Here is a 14,889-nt window from a genome sequence, read left to right on the forward strand (position 1 = left end):
GAAGGTGATCACTGGCCGACCTAAGTGCTCTAGTTGGTGTATACAGATTCAAGCAGTTACTTAAATACTGTGGAGCCTGTTTATTCAGTGTTTTGTAGACAATCGAGTATTTTGAACGTAATTCTCTGTTTATTGTGATGTCACAACCTGGATCTCTCTTCTCTCTTCCCCTTTTCTTCCTCTTTCTTTTTTCCCCCTTTTACATTTTTTCCCCACTACTTGAAAAATGATAGGCATTACCCCCAAGGTGTCCCATATATATTTTACTGTCGAAGGATGATAATGTGTGTATACAGAACCAGTCGGTAAAACCTTTTCATTACCACTGACACCATCAGAGGTCCACACAAAAAATATACTAAATATCTACCCGTTTATTTTTCATTGAGGGTGTTGTAACATATTTTAGTTCTTTATGATCAAACGCAATTAAATAATGTAATTTTAAGAAATTAAATATTCAGCTTTTTTATAGTTTTTAGATGATGCAATGTGATTGAAATTTATTTCAATTTCAAGAAAATAAATAATTCAGGGATGCTAATTATGAGACAAAATTTTTTTAAAGGAATTTCAATATTTTGGGTCCAGAAAAAATGGGTTTTTTGTACAAATGGAACATTCTTAATGACTTTCGCACCCACTATGTAATTAACATAAAGCATTGGTCCAAGTATTCCATTGTTCAAATTATTTCTTTCAGTTTAGATTATAAAAAGTTTGATATTTGTCTTAACAGTGTAATAGAAGAATTAAAGAGTTGATATCCATCCGAGAAAAGGGAGTATCTTTCATACATGTATCTCCTTTTAACAGAATTTTAGAATTGATGATCCGATGATATAAAGCTCAAAATGGTGCCTGTGTTCATCTATTGGTTCTACACAGTGTAAACGCTGTTTAAAATTTAATACAGTGCTGTTACCATGTGAACCTTACAGTAGTTGCTTAACAGTTTAAACAACCATCCTTAATTTATTGACAATAGAATTTTTCTTGTGTAAGATTTTTAACATTTGTTATACCCCCGCCAAATGAAGTTTGAAGGGGATATATAGGAAGCGGTGTTCGGTCGGTCCATTGCAGATCTTGCGCATTTAACTACTTCCTCAGTTTTTAGCCAATTCTCATGAAACTTGGCATACATGTTGCTGTTGGGGTAAAGATGTGCAAGACACATTTTTCGTATGTGTCCGAAATTTTGTTGACATGGCAACGTATTAGAGCAAAAATAAGTTAAAAATCTTGCAGTTCGAACTTCTTCCTCAGTTTTTGACCAATTCTCATGAAATTTGGCACACACATTGGTCTTGAGGTAAAGATGTGCAAGACATATATAATGTGTGTGTCCGAAATCATGTTGCCATTGTAATGACATATAATATGGTGAAAATTATGTTTGAATCTTGCTGTTTGAATTCCTTCATCAATTTTCATGAAATTTGGCTCATGCATTGGTTTCGAGGTAAAGATGCCCAAGACACATATTTTGTGTGTCGGAAATCAAGTTGCCATGATAACATATTATATGACCCAAACTAGGTAAAAGTCTTGTGGTTTGTACTACTTCATCAGTTTTCAACCAATTCTCATGAAATTTGGCTCACACATCGGTCTTGACGTAAAGATGTGCAGGGCATATCTTTCCATGTGTTTGAAATTGTGTTGCCATGGCAACAACATATGTCAAAAAAAAAAAATTGGAACTAATTCATCTGTTTTTATCCAACTCTCATGATGTTTAGCTCACACATTGGTCTTAGGGTAATTTTAGGCAAGACATATTTTTTTCCATATGTTGGAAACTGTTGCCATGGTAATGGCGTACGGGGGGGGGGGTATTAATCACCTACAGTGATAGTTCTAGTTTTTACAACTTACAAATCAAATGTACTAAGACAGGCATAAAACAGACACATTTTGGTTGATGGTGAAATGGTGTTATCTTTGGTAGATATGGAGTCACTAGTCACAGATGATTTGTAAAGGACAAATGAAAACAATAAAAGAAATAAAAATATCAATCATAAAGGGATTGATATTTACAGGGTTCCCAGCCCATCAGGGAAATCAGGGGAACTTGTTTTCCTTTTTTCCAATCGGGGGAAAAATCAGGGATTTTGATTTTAAAAATACCTCAAATCAGGGGAAAATGCCTCAAATGAGGGAAAAATCAATGAAATTTGATCAGCCCAAAAGTCGAAAGCACGGTAGTCAGTCAGACTCTGGAATATATTTTGTTGCATATTAAAACAGCATCCATTGAATGACTGCTTATGGTAGTACTAATGAGTTTTACATTATTAGCAGAGCTAGACTATAGTTGCCACTTTCCGACGGCAGCGGCATCGTCAACATTGAAATATTAACCTAAGGTTAAGTTTTTGAATTGCCATCAAGACTTTGAAAGTTTGGTTTATGGATCTTTAATGTAGTTCATGGAACATGGACATCAGAGTAATCAAGTATCACTGAACATCCTATGTGACTTTTCGGTCACATGACCAAGATCAAAGGTCATTTAGGGTCAATGAACTTATAAACGAAATCTTACCCAATGTTAAGTTTTTGAAATGTCGTAACTTTGAAATGATATGAATCTAATTTAATCTCAAATATTGCAAGGTTCATAATTATAGTAAAAACTTTGTATGAACATTTTAAACAACGTTTTTATTTACACCTTTTTAGGTAAAGTTCAATGGCTGTTGCTTAATTTTCTTGCTTTTGTTTCTTTTATTTCAAATGTTTTTGTATCCCCCTTGACTACTGAAAAAAATGTCATAATTATCAAGAAGCGTGTTATATTGACATAATAGCCCGTATTCTGAAGTCAGGTTTAACTTAAACCATGGTCTAACTCTGTGCGAAAATTATGGAAAGTCAAATACATCACATTTTCCCCTACATTGTATTTTCTTATATTTACTGTACTCTTTCCTAGCTCGTGAATAGTGAAGAAAGCTGTCTTATCTATCCTTCCGAAACATTTAAAAATGATTTGAGAGAAAAATTACCTGACACATTGAAATTATACTGTTAGAGATTTATGCCACTATTGGCTCTCTATAGGTAAACCACATCTTTATTTTTAAAGTTTAATTTAAACCCGACTTCAGAATACGGGCCGTTAGGTATAAATTTAATCTTCGTTGACTTTTTATTCTCCATACTCTGACCATCCCAATTATGACTCTCAATACACCAGTGTTGTTCATACTTTTTGGAAATATAACTATATGATATACATTGAAGAATCTTCTAAGTGGCTTAATATTGTGCCTAATATTTTGTGGAAATCATGATATAAATATGACACTGCATGAAACCTTGCTTGTTTTGTTATCTGTATGACTCTGTTGGTTTATTTATGAAGAATTGCAGATGCGAAAAAGGATGTGAAGGAGCAAGGGAGGGAGGGACACACACACGCACGCAAACACATGCACAACCTCATACATATGTTTGTAAATGCTGTGCTAGGTACAGGAACAAATTACTGTGCTTATATTATGTATGAAAGCAGGGACACACATTCCTGCATACCGGAAGCAACTGTGGACGTTTTTGTCTGCGTATATGAAAATTCACCAGTAACCGTGGACGCAAGGGGTGTATAAAAAGTTCATACCGTTTTCCAAAGTACTTTAACGCCATCTACGATCGATTTGAGCCCCAGTCTAAGAAAAGCGATGGCCGTCCATGTTTTATGAAAGGGCCCTCGGTTTGAAAGTGTTTTGTCTGGGAGGGCTTACCTACTCGAACACACACACCCACACTTGTGCTCACAATCACACATAGATATGCACACCCCCCCTTTTTTATCTGTCTATCTTTGTCTTTAACTTAATTTTTCTATCGTTCCTTGGGAGAAAAAGGAATTTAAAGTAAACTTTGGGCAAATCCACGGTTAAGATTTGGAGCTGGCCTGCATTGGGGATTAAATTTACAAAAGAAGATGACGCTTTCAAAAGATGTTTGAAGGACAGTAGCCACAAAAAGGTTACTCGAAGAATATACCGAAAGCAATAATACAATCACGATAATTAGGGGTTTTATCCAATTTATACCAAAAATATGTCTTTACTACAAATTATATATGTAATTTTGGTTAATATCTGACCTGTGTTCGATAAGTAGATGGACAATGTTTTATTATATCGCATTATGTTATACCTTCATTATGGTAAATTTCAATACGTAATTTCTCTTAGAGGCCAATATATTAGCAAAATTAAGTAAACACACTTCCAAGGATAGGTATAACTGACTGTACACATTTGCGCAGGGCAGGGGCCTCGAATCGACTGAGGAGCCCAACCTAAACCTATTTTTTTTTGCTTTGATCATATTTTATATTCTTCCTCTTTCAAATCAATAATTTACAATCACAATTCATATAAATCAAGATTTTGTACATGTATACGAAACAAAGAAATATATCAATATCAATGAGATTGCAAATTTTCAGAATCATTACAAATGAAGTTTACTGCCCAGGGGCCCGTTTCTCAACACCTGGACAAGTTAGTCATATCTTTATATCTACCAACTACGGAGACTGTTCCAATCTCACTAAACCTTTTTCTCGAAAGCCTTCCTAACTAGAATACCTTGATATCGATACTATCGGTAAAAAGAGCAGACGAGACGTAGCCTTAGTCACAAAATAGCATATTTTTCAAAAAGAACAATTATGACAAAATTGCAGATATTGTGATGAATTGGGAAATACATCTTCTCAAAATAATAGCACATGTAAATTATGCATCATACATACTTAGACCATGAAGATTGGAGCATTCAATTGCTGACTAAAATCAAATTATGAATAAATCATTTCATGACTAGAAAATCACATGTGGACGTTGAGATGGGTACCCCCGGGACATCGAATTTTAATAGTTTACGAAAGTAAACCACAATGGTTTTCTTTGTAAAATGATGATAATTATACGCCCTTCTACGATTCCAAACATCATCAAAATATAGTTTAACAAAAACAAAAATAAATCTTTGAAACTGAAACATACGATTTGACAAATTCTATGCATAAATTAGAGATAGAATTTATCAAAATGTTAATAGGGGTCTGAAAACGACAAATACGAGTCTAGTTATGGATGGCCTGACGTGGTAGAATCTTTATCGATTAAATCATTTTACTATTTCAAACTGAATGGTTTTGTGGCGTTTATTTTACCAACAGTTTTTATAGTTTCTTTTTATTAGAATTATCATTGAATGCATTATCCCACTCGTTTTGTGATGTAATTTCAACCTCTATGATTGATTAAATAAGATTACTATTTTCAAATATCTAGGCACTTTTGCTTGTCATAGCCTACCCAAGTGATGCCACTACGTTATTAAGAAAGAAATTGTGACAGGTTCGGAGGTGTCATAAATATTTAGTGAGGTTGTACGTTGTACCCGATCTTGGTAAAGACTTATAGTCCAGTCAATCTAGCCAGAATAGGGGGGTAACCCACCACTAATTGCAACACGAGATATTCCACTGAAATGCTTTCCAGGAAGGTCCCCTTTACAACATACTAAAAGTCCCAAGAAATCCAAGCAGTGGAAATTTATGAAATTTGCATATTATGCAAATTAGCCATGAAAAATTAGAAAAAGAAGAGAAATAGTCCAAAAATTACAAATTGAGTGTCCAAAACAATTTAATTTGAGCGAAAATTCATGATAAATAACTGTATTCAATGTTTTCAATCAAAAGTGCAAAAATTTCTACCTCATTTGCATATTATGCAAATAAGCATCCTTATAAGGAAAAAATGTCAAGATATTGTGATTTTTCTCATATAGACTGCTTGAAAACATTTCATTAATGTTGACATTAATATGCTACTATATCACTAAGCATGAGAATTCATCCCAATGCCTGAAAATTAATTTGCATATTATGCAAATTAGCCATTTAAAAAAATAGAAAATGAGGAAATTAGTCCAAAGATTACAAATTAAATGTCCACAGCAAGTAATTTTGAACATGATGAATAAATAATTTTAATGTCTTTACTTAAAAAAGCTAGCAAATTTGCCTAATTTGCATATTATGCAAATAAGTATCCTTATATGGAAAATGTCAAGAAATTTAGATTTTATCACATTGACTGCAGTGAAAACATTTCAGTTTTTCAAATTAATATGCTGCTATCACTAAGCATTTAAATCTATCCTAATATGATTTATATTCAAGGAAAAATACTGGAAATATGTTCTTCGCTTCCTAAGCGTTAGTCTGACAAGATGATGGGATTGGCAAGAACAAAGCACAGTATTTGAATTGGTGTGTAGTTTGTTAGAGTTGACAACTCTTTCTTATATGGATGGGAACGACTTAGACTTTCTTGAAATTTCACCGCATAAACATGATAAAGGGAGGCCAGGAAAAAGCAAACTTATGGCAGGTAAGATCTGATGAGTAGTCTCATTATTAAAGAAGTGCAGCAGAGATTCCGTCTGGCCTAGTAGCTTCATGCAGGTTGTTTTCTTTAACAAATTCTTCAGTAGTCTGGCTACACCTGCTTGACTAAACAATATGTTATCTGGCCATATCTGGGTCAGGACTGGGTCCCAGGACTTCAGCGTCATCATCATCATGATCAGTGGTGAATACTAAGACTAAAAATCTTTGCCTTCCTTTAATAATGATATTCCAATGTAGTCATAGCTATTGATATTAAGGGCTCCCAACATGCTGATTGTTACAGCCTGGATCATTGTCAATCCGGTCAACAAATTGTGTATTATAGGCTTGTCTACGAACCGTCTTATGGTCCTCTTTAATGCATTGTAGCAATTCTGAGCTTTACCTTACTGATGCTTTTGGAGCTCTAAAATGTGCAAGCCTTCCTAGCCTTTCTCTAAAACTCTTGACATCTTCCGACACAACTTATGTCCATTCTCTCATTGAGGCAACTTGTGTCGGAAGAAGACATGGTTAACGGTGTGTTCTTGTTAAAGTCCTCTTGATTGGCATTCAGTCTCCTATGCTCGACTTGTCGGATTTCAGTACAGAGAGTTGTATGATTGTCCAAAGTACATCTGCATGACACTATTAAAGTCAGCATTCATCCAGAAGAACATCCTTAGTCGTACCATAGAATGTTTATTCCTCTGGATAACCTCACAGTATACCCATGAGTGGCACATTGTGGCAAATAAATCCTGGAAGTGGTACACACTGTCTAATCAATGTTGGATGGTATTTGATGGTGATGTTAAGGGTGTTCCATTATGTTGTGTCCTCTTGTTGGAAAGGCAATAATCTGGCTTAGTTCTCCATCTGGTTTGTTCATTGTCTCACTGAGGAATTTCTGTTTACCATAAATATCAGGAAATTAATATTATTATTTGCATACGAATTACTTAGAAACTATATAGCTTTAATATTTGGAGATGGTTGCCATAGGAGATTTATCAAAGAGGAAAGAACAGAAAATGGATGCTTCATCATGAAGCAGCAACTGGATTCAGCAAGAACGTCTAATTACGATTCCTGTATCTGAGAAAGATGCCTATAATGCACTTTATAAGCCTTCATCATGAATTTATGAATGGCTTTCATGTCGCTCGTATAGGCAAATGCCCATTGTTACTCTTATTACGCATGCCCAGAGATCTTGTGATCCTAGCAAGTACTCATATTCACCACCAAGACAAGTGATGATGATGATGGGTTCTTGTAAAGCGTCGGTATCCGCCTTAGCTGGGCGCTCATGGCGCTTGCTCAAAAATAGGAAATATCTCACAAATTTCAATGTCTTCAAACAGTGCTTATAGGATCATCATTCAGTTCAAATACTGTCCTAGTAATGCTACAATTGAGTTATTCTTGTCTCGGGATAATGTTGGAGTGGGGAACAGAAAGGTCTCCAGGTAAGACTCAAAAGTTGATTGGGTCTCTGCTCTCCTGATAAATTGGGGAAGGCTATTCCACAGCTTTGGTCCAGAGATGAAGAAGGCTCTGTCACCCCAGGTTGTGTGGCTGAGAGATTCCCTCAGCAATGCTTGAGCTGCTGATCTGAGACTGCGTGTTGGTCTATGCTGAGATAAGAGCTGTGAGATGTAGGGTGGAGATTTAAATACAAGGACCCCAAGTTTATAAGCTAATTGGTGTGCTACAAGGACCAAATATTCGAAGCTAATGGGCTTTTATTTGTACGGGTGTGACATCTTGTGCTGATCACTTGGCAATCCAGGAGTTGCTAGCGTGGACTATACTCGCAAGAAACGCAAAGTCTCTATACAAAGTCAAGAAGAGAGCAAGACTTGGATGGAAATAATGAAACATTCAAGCAGTGGGATCCATGTAGAATGGACTCATCATTGTACAATATGAGTGGGGTAACTGCTCGTGACAAAACTCAATATCAACCAAGCAAGAAGTGTAGGGAAGGTCATCATGGTTAATGCACATAATCTACATGGAATTTTAGAGGAAAGTATCACTTACGTGTTTCCTTGAATATTTATAACATGTCGGATGCTTATTTGCATAATGTGTAAATTACACTTCAGATATTAAGCTGATTATTAATGTATTTGCCATTCTTAGTGATCAAATCATATTGATCTAGACTGAAATGTTTTCATAACTGTTTTTGTGAGAAAAATCAAAATTTCTGGATTTTTTCCATATAAAGATGCTCATATATATGCAAATGAGGTGGATTTATTTACGATTTTTTATTTAAAACATAAATAAATTTGTAAAACTTATCATGGGCTTCAGTTCAATTCGTATTGATTGCACTTGATTTCCAATATTTGGATTATTTTCCTTATTTGTAATTTATTATGGCTAATTTGCATAAAATGCAAATTTTGTGATTTTCCTATATGCTTGTATATTTAAGGACTTTTAATATGGTGTTTAGGAAACCTTCCTGTAAGGTATTGCCATATTCCAATTTCAATAGATAATCTACTTGCAATTTTTGAGGGATGTATCACCAGTGTGTTTTCTTAAATATTTATAACATGTTGGATACTTTTATTTGCATAATATGCAAATTACACTACAGACACTAAGCTGAATACAAATGTATTCAACGTCCTTAGTGATAGCAGCATGTAAATTCCAACATTAATGAAATTTTCAAGCAGATAATGAGAGAAAATCACAATACCTTGACATTTTTCCATAAAAGGATGCTTATTTGCATATTATGCAAATGAGGTAGATTTTTTTGCACTTTTGACAAAAAACATTGAATACAGTTATTTATCATGAATTTTTGCTCAAATTAAATTGTTTTGGACACTCAATTTGTAATTTTTGGGCTATTTTCCTTATTTTTCTAACTTTTTATGGCTAATTTGCATAATATGCAAATTTCATAAATGTCCACTGCTTGGATTTCTTGGGACTTTTAGTATGTTGTTTAGGGGACCTTCCTGGAAAGCATTGCAGTGGAATATCTCGTGTTGCAATTAGTGGTGGGTCAAACCCTATATTGACTGGACTATTAGAGGGCTTTGTGAAACGGTTAGCGGACAAGTAGCTCACTATCTCCGATTTAGTCAAGAAGTTAGACTTATGACGGTGTTGAGAAACGGGCCCCGGTTCCTTTTCCATAACAATGTGAAAGCAGAAAAAAAATAATTTCAATCGACAAACAGACTTTGTAAATTATGACTTTTTTCCCTGAACAGAATAGAAATAATCTCTTTTGCACATAATTGTACAAGTAAAAAAAATTTATAAAAGATTACTTTAAAGGTTAAATAGAGGAAGATTATATTGCCTTAAACGTCCCTACACACTCACTTTACCCCCAATCCCATACCCCCTCCCCCTCATCTCTCTCACCCATGGGTGTCGATCAGTATTCTTGGTTGGGGGGGATGATGACACAAAAGTTCTTGTGGATGGGGATCTTTCAACATTACCCCCACTAAAATCATAAGTTAGGACATTTGGGAGTGATTGATATGCATGGTGTTCTTGGAAATTCCTTCATTGTTGTAGTGTACTGTACTTATATAATTTTTTTTTTAATTCAATTTGTGTTACAAGTAAGCCTATTCTAAACTCATACGCAAGAAAAAAATGACAACAATTATCTGGAACATGTACATAGTGATCTGTTGATTGAGCATGATGTATACACAGGGGCATCGATCCATTTTTCAGATGGGGGGGGGGGGCAAAATCATGAATCAACGTTCCAAAGACGCTCGATCATATAAAACGAACAAACTCACCCACACACCCCTACACCCCCACACATAGGCCTATATTTATATATATATATATATATATATATATATATATATATATATATATATATATATATATATATATATATATGTATATATATATATATATATATATATATGAATCATGAGAAAGAGACACATATCTCAACCTCACCAACAATGCGAACGCGAAGCGCGAGCTGAAAATTTTTAGTATGACATGAAAACAGGAAAAATGTACCTGTTTAGGTTTGCTTGTAGTAACTCATGAGGAGCATAGATACATGTATCTCACTAGAGAGCGAGCTAAAATTTCTTTATATTCTGACGTGAAAGCTTGATATTCTAGGCACTTTTGGTACCAATGATTAAGATGGGTATCTAGAAGAACAATAGATGCGAGCGCAAAGCGTCAGCTGAAAATTTTAATATTTCGATCTGGACAAAAAGACAATTTAATATCCAACAAAAGATTATTGCAAATCGAAGCGGGAGTTCTTTTGAGGTATAGAACTGAAAACGGGACATTCTATTCACCTATTTAATCATGAAAAGTATGGGGTTTTGGTACAAAAATGATGCGAGCGCGAAGCGCGAGCTGAAAATTTTCATATTCCGATCTGAAGAGCAGACATTTTGAGCACGATTTTAGATCAAAATCGAGTTGGTATCTTAATCTCGCTTGCTGGTTTCAGTGTAGCATTACAATCTTATTTTATTTTTAGTTGCACATGCAGAATTATTGGGAGGGGGGCAAAACGATATGTTCCCCCAAAATATTTTCATTGGTGGGGCTATTACTCTAATAGCTATATGGTCATTCCTTAGATGATTTATCTTGCCACCCTTTTACTCCCGTTTGTTTTTCCACCCTTTTGAATTAATTGATTTATTAAAATTAATTCATTCACCACTGGTGGGATGGAACACCCTATCAACAAAAGTTGTTTTTCGTTGGGGTCCTTTTATGTCATGTGTTAAAAAATATCATATACATAAACATTTCATTCTTTTTCATCTTGAACTTCCACCCATCTGTTTAATAGTCCTGAAAAAGAATGTTTTCATTTAATAACAATATACACAAATTGCGAGGGAAACAAACTGATTGATGGCATACTATAATCATCACTATAATCATCATGATCAAACTTTTCATTTTTTCATCATCATTATTATAATTTTTCTACCCTAAATTATTGGGGGGGGGGGTGATAATACAGGCCATCCCCCCCCCCACTTGAAATATTGGGGGGGGGGGATATATCCCCCCCATCCCCCCCCCCGTGATCGACACCCATGCTCTCACCAGACACTCACACATGCTCACTTCAAAACTTACCACCACCATCCCCGAGATGTCAGAATTAACGCCCTCTTGTGGCAGATCTTAACGCATCGCATTAATTCTCGAGAAAAAAATAGAGAGAAAGAAAGAAACACGGCGAATGACTGAGTGAGAGGAACACGACATGTTTTCTAATTTTTCACCACAATGTGGTGTTTTGTAAGCGAAAGTCCATCCGTTGTAAGAGAATATAGAATACCACATTTGGAATTAGGACAAGTTCTATATGACAGAGTAAGTATGAACTACGAGAACAGCCCCGAAAAGCCCCCGGTGATGTCGATCTTGTCACTTCATGAGTTCGAGTTCACCTCCGGCCGCCTCCCAAACCGGACCGGGGAGCTCTCCCGCAAAGCGCGGCTCCAGATCCAGCCAGGTGGACTGGCAGTGAATTTCGTTATCTTACTCGATCCCAATCGAACTGAGTTGGGAAGGGAAAAAAATGTATTTCACATGTCCTTCTTCTTCTTCTTCTGGAAACAGTACAGTTCACCGTCTGGTGTATTGTCGTACTGGTTGTATGTTAATAAAGTCAAGATCAAATGATTACCGTACTTACTTAGGATACTTATGGATGCTTCTGAACGCAGTCTAAGAGTAAGACTCTATATTCAGTTCCAAATTCTGTCTCCTTTTTAGGTTGGCCGGATCATGTCCTGGTGGGTCAGCGTCAAACTTGTACTTCACAGGTTCACATTTCCAATACTTATCCAGTCCATTCTCGAAGCTGTGGACACTGGGTGCATTTACTAATTCATTACTAGTCTTAGACTTAGGCTATTCCAAGGTTTCCTCATTCTTATGTGAAAAGAATTCTTACGTTTCTCAGTTACTGACCTCGGAATGTACAATTTCTTATCATGACCTCTGGTAGGCCCATGCACCTGGCCCAAATCTGGCACTACCTCTTGGTCATACCTGTGAAATAACTTGTATGTTTCGATCATATCTCCTCGCGCACGGCGATATGCTAATGTAGGAAGTTTTAGTTGAATCAATCTTTGTTCATATGGAAGGTTCTTTACTTCAGGTACCAACTTAGTGGCCCTTCTTTGTACATTTTCTATTGCTTGAATATGTTTCTTTAAGTATGGACTCCATACTGCATGAGCATACTCCAAGTGAGGTCTAATCAATGCTTTGTATAGGAGTAGGAAGTTCTCCTTGTGAAGATAAACAAATGTTCTCCTAATTAGATTCATTAGCCTATTGGCTTTATTTATCTTTGACTGAAAGTGCTGGTCAAAACTAAGCTTTGTGTCGACAATCACTCCTAAATCTTTACTAGTTTCAACTTGTGATAGATTATGTGAAGCATTATCATGTGTCATAGTATATTCATTGAATTCATCATTCTTTGTACCAATAGTAAGTACACAACATTTATCCGGGTGGAACTTTAATAGCCACTTGTCTGACCATGACACAAGACGATCTAAGTCCGCTTGTAATAACTCAGCATCTCTGTCATTATTAACATGCTTGTATAACTTGGTGTCATCTGCAAATAAATGAACAGTACTTGACGAAATCTGATCCGGTAAATCATTAATGTACATTACAAAAAGCAGGGGTCCGAGGACACTCCCTTGCGGTATTCCGCTGGTTACATCAGCCCAGTCAGAGAACACACCATTCACACAAACTCGGTGCTGTCGACCAACAAGAAAAGACCTGACCCACTTACATATGAGCTTAGATATGCCAAATCCCTCAATTTTGGCTAAAAGTCTCTGGTGTGGGACCTTATCAAAGGCTTTCATGAAATCTAGGTAGATGACATCAACTGCACCAACCAAAAAATTACACGGGGGCGGCGGGCGAATTCGCCCCAGAAAGTCCAAAAAGAGCCCCGGAAAAGGGCTAAATACATTCACACGAGGGCGACTGCAAAACTCATAATCGCCCCCGTCAACACTGTATATTTATGTAGCATTTCATGCATACGTACGTGATTGCATTTAAATTATACATTATACATTATATTGCATTTAAATGTGTACTTGTTTGCATTTGCGTGTGACCGCTTATATTACAATCTTGAGCTGTTTCCTACGCGCACACCAATTGTGCTACAAAATCCCAAACTCATTGCCCGACTGCAGTTGCGAACATCACGTATATATGTACGTAAATCACCGCGGAGCTGCCCGCAGAGTCACACAAGCAAATACAAGATACAGTGGCACAATAACATTGCTCATTTCAGCGCACGCGAGTCCATCATAGGATCGTGTCAGCTAAGAGAACTTACCTGTGAATCTCTGTTTACGGGCGTGAATAGAGCATGTGGTACATGTGCCTGTGAATTCGAGATGGTACCGGTGTGTATGTGGTAAATTGTTATTGTGGTATATTTCTTGACTGTGTAGTGTGTAAATTGAGGGGGAGACAAGGAAATATGTCATACTAATGATACTATCACATCTCCCCCTCAATTTTGTTTGTAAATAATGAAAATGTAACTGATGTTAAATTATACTGGAAGAAGAGACAGTAGAGTAGTAGACAAAATTCACTAGAATTATTAGAATAAATCAGTACATCTTGTTAAAGCAGAGCCTGCAGCAGAGCAGCCCTGCACTGCTGACCAGCATCCCTTCAATGTGTCACACACACACACACACACCCTCACACACCCCGACACACACACAAACGCAAAAAAGCCGCGAAATAGCTCCAGAAATTGTAGCCCTGGAAAGTGGAAAAAGAGCCCTGGAAAATGAAAAAGTAGCCCTGGAAATTTTTTAAGTTTCTCCAAAAAGAGCCATGGAAAGAAAAAAAGTAATTTTTTGGTTGAACTGCACCACCAACCTCCAACATATTCGTCCAATCATCTAACACATTGAGTAATTGTAACATTGTTGATCGTCCTGATACAAATCCAAATTGTTTTGAACTGAGAAGGTTGGTGCTCCTCACATGCTCATATATTTCATCCCTCAGGATAGACTCCATGATTTTACATACAATACATGTAAGACTTATTGGTCTGTAGTTTGAAGGGAGTTTACGATCACCCTTTTTGAATACGGCACTGACATTGGCCTTTTTCCACACATTTGGTACTACGCCTGATGTAAGAGAGTTTGAGTAAATAATACTCAGAGGTTTTGCAAGAACAGGTGCCAGTTCACGCAAGACACGGGGATGCAACCCATCTGGCCCTGGTGATTTTGATATATTCAAACTCTCTAATTTCTTTAATACACACTCTTCAGTAATAACAATTGTGTCTAGAATATGAACATCATGATGTTTAACAGATGGGAGAGGTCCATCAGGATCTTTAGTAAAGACACTAGAAAAATGCT

The sequence above is a fragment of the Lytechinus pictus genome, chromosome 19 (assembly GCF_037042905.1).
Source record: "Lytechinus pictus isolate F3 Inbred chromosome 19, Lp3.0, whole genome shotgun sequence".
Lineage (NCBI taxonomy): Eukaryota > Metazoa > Echinodermata > Echinoidea > Temnopleuroida > Toxopneustidae > Lytechinus > Lytechinus pictus.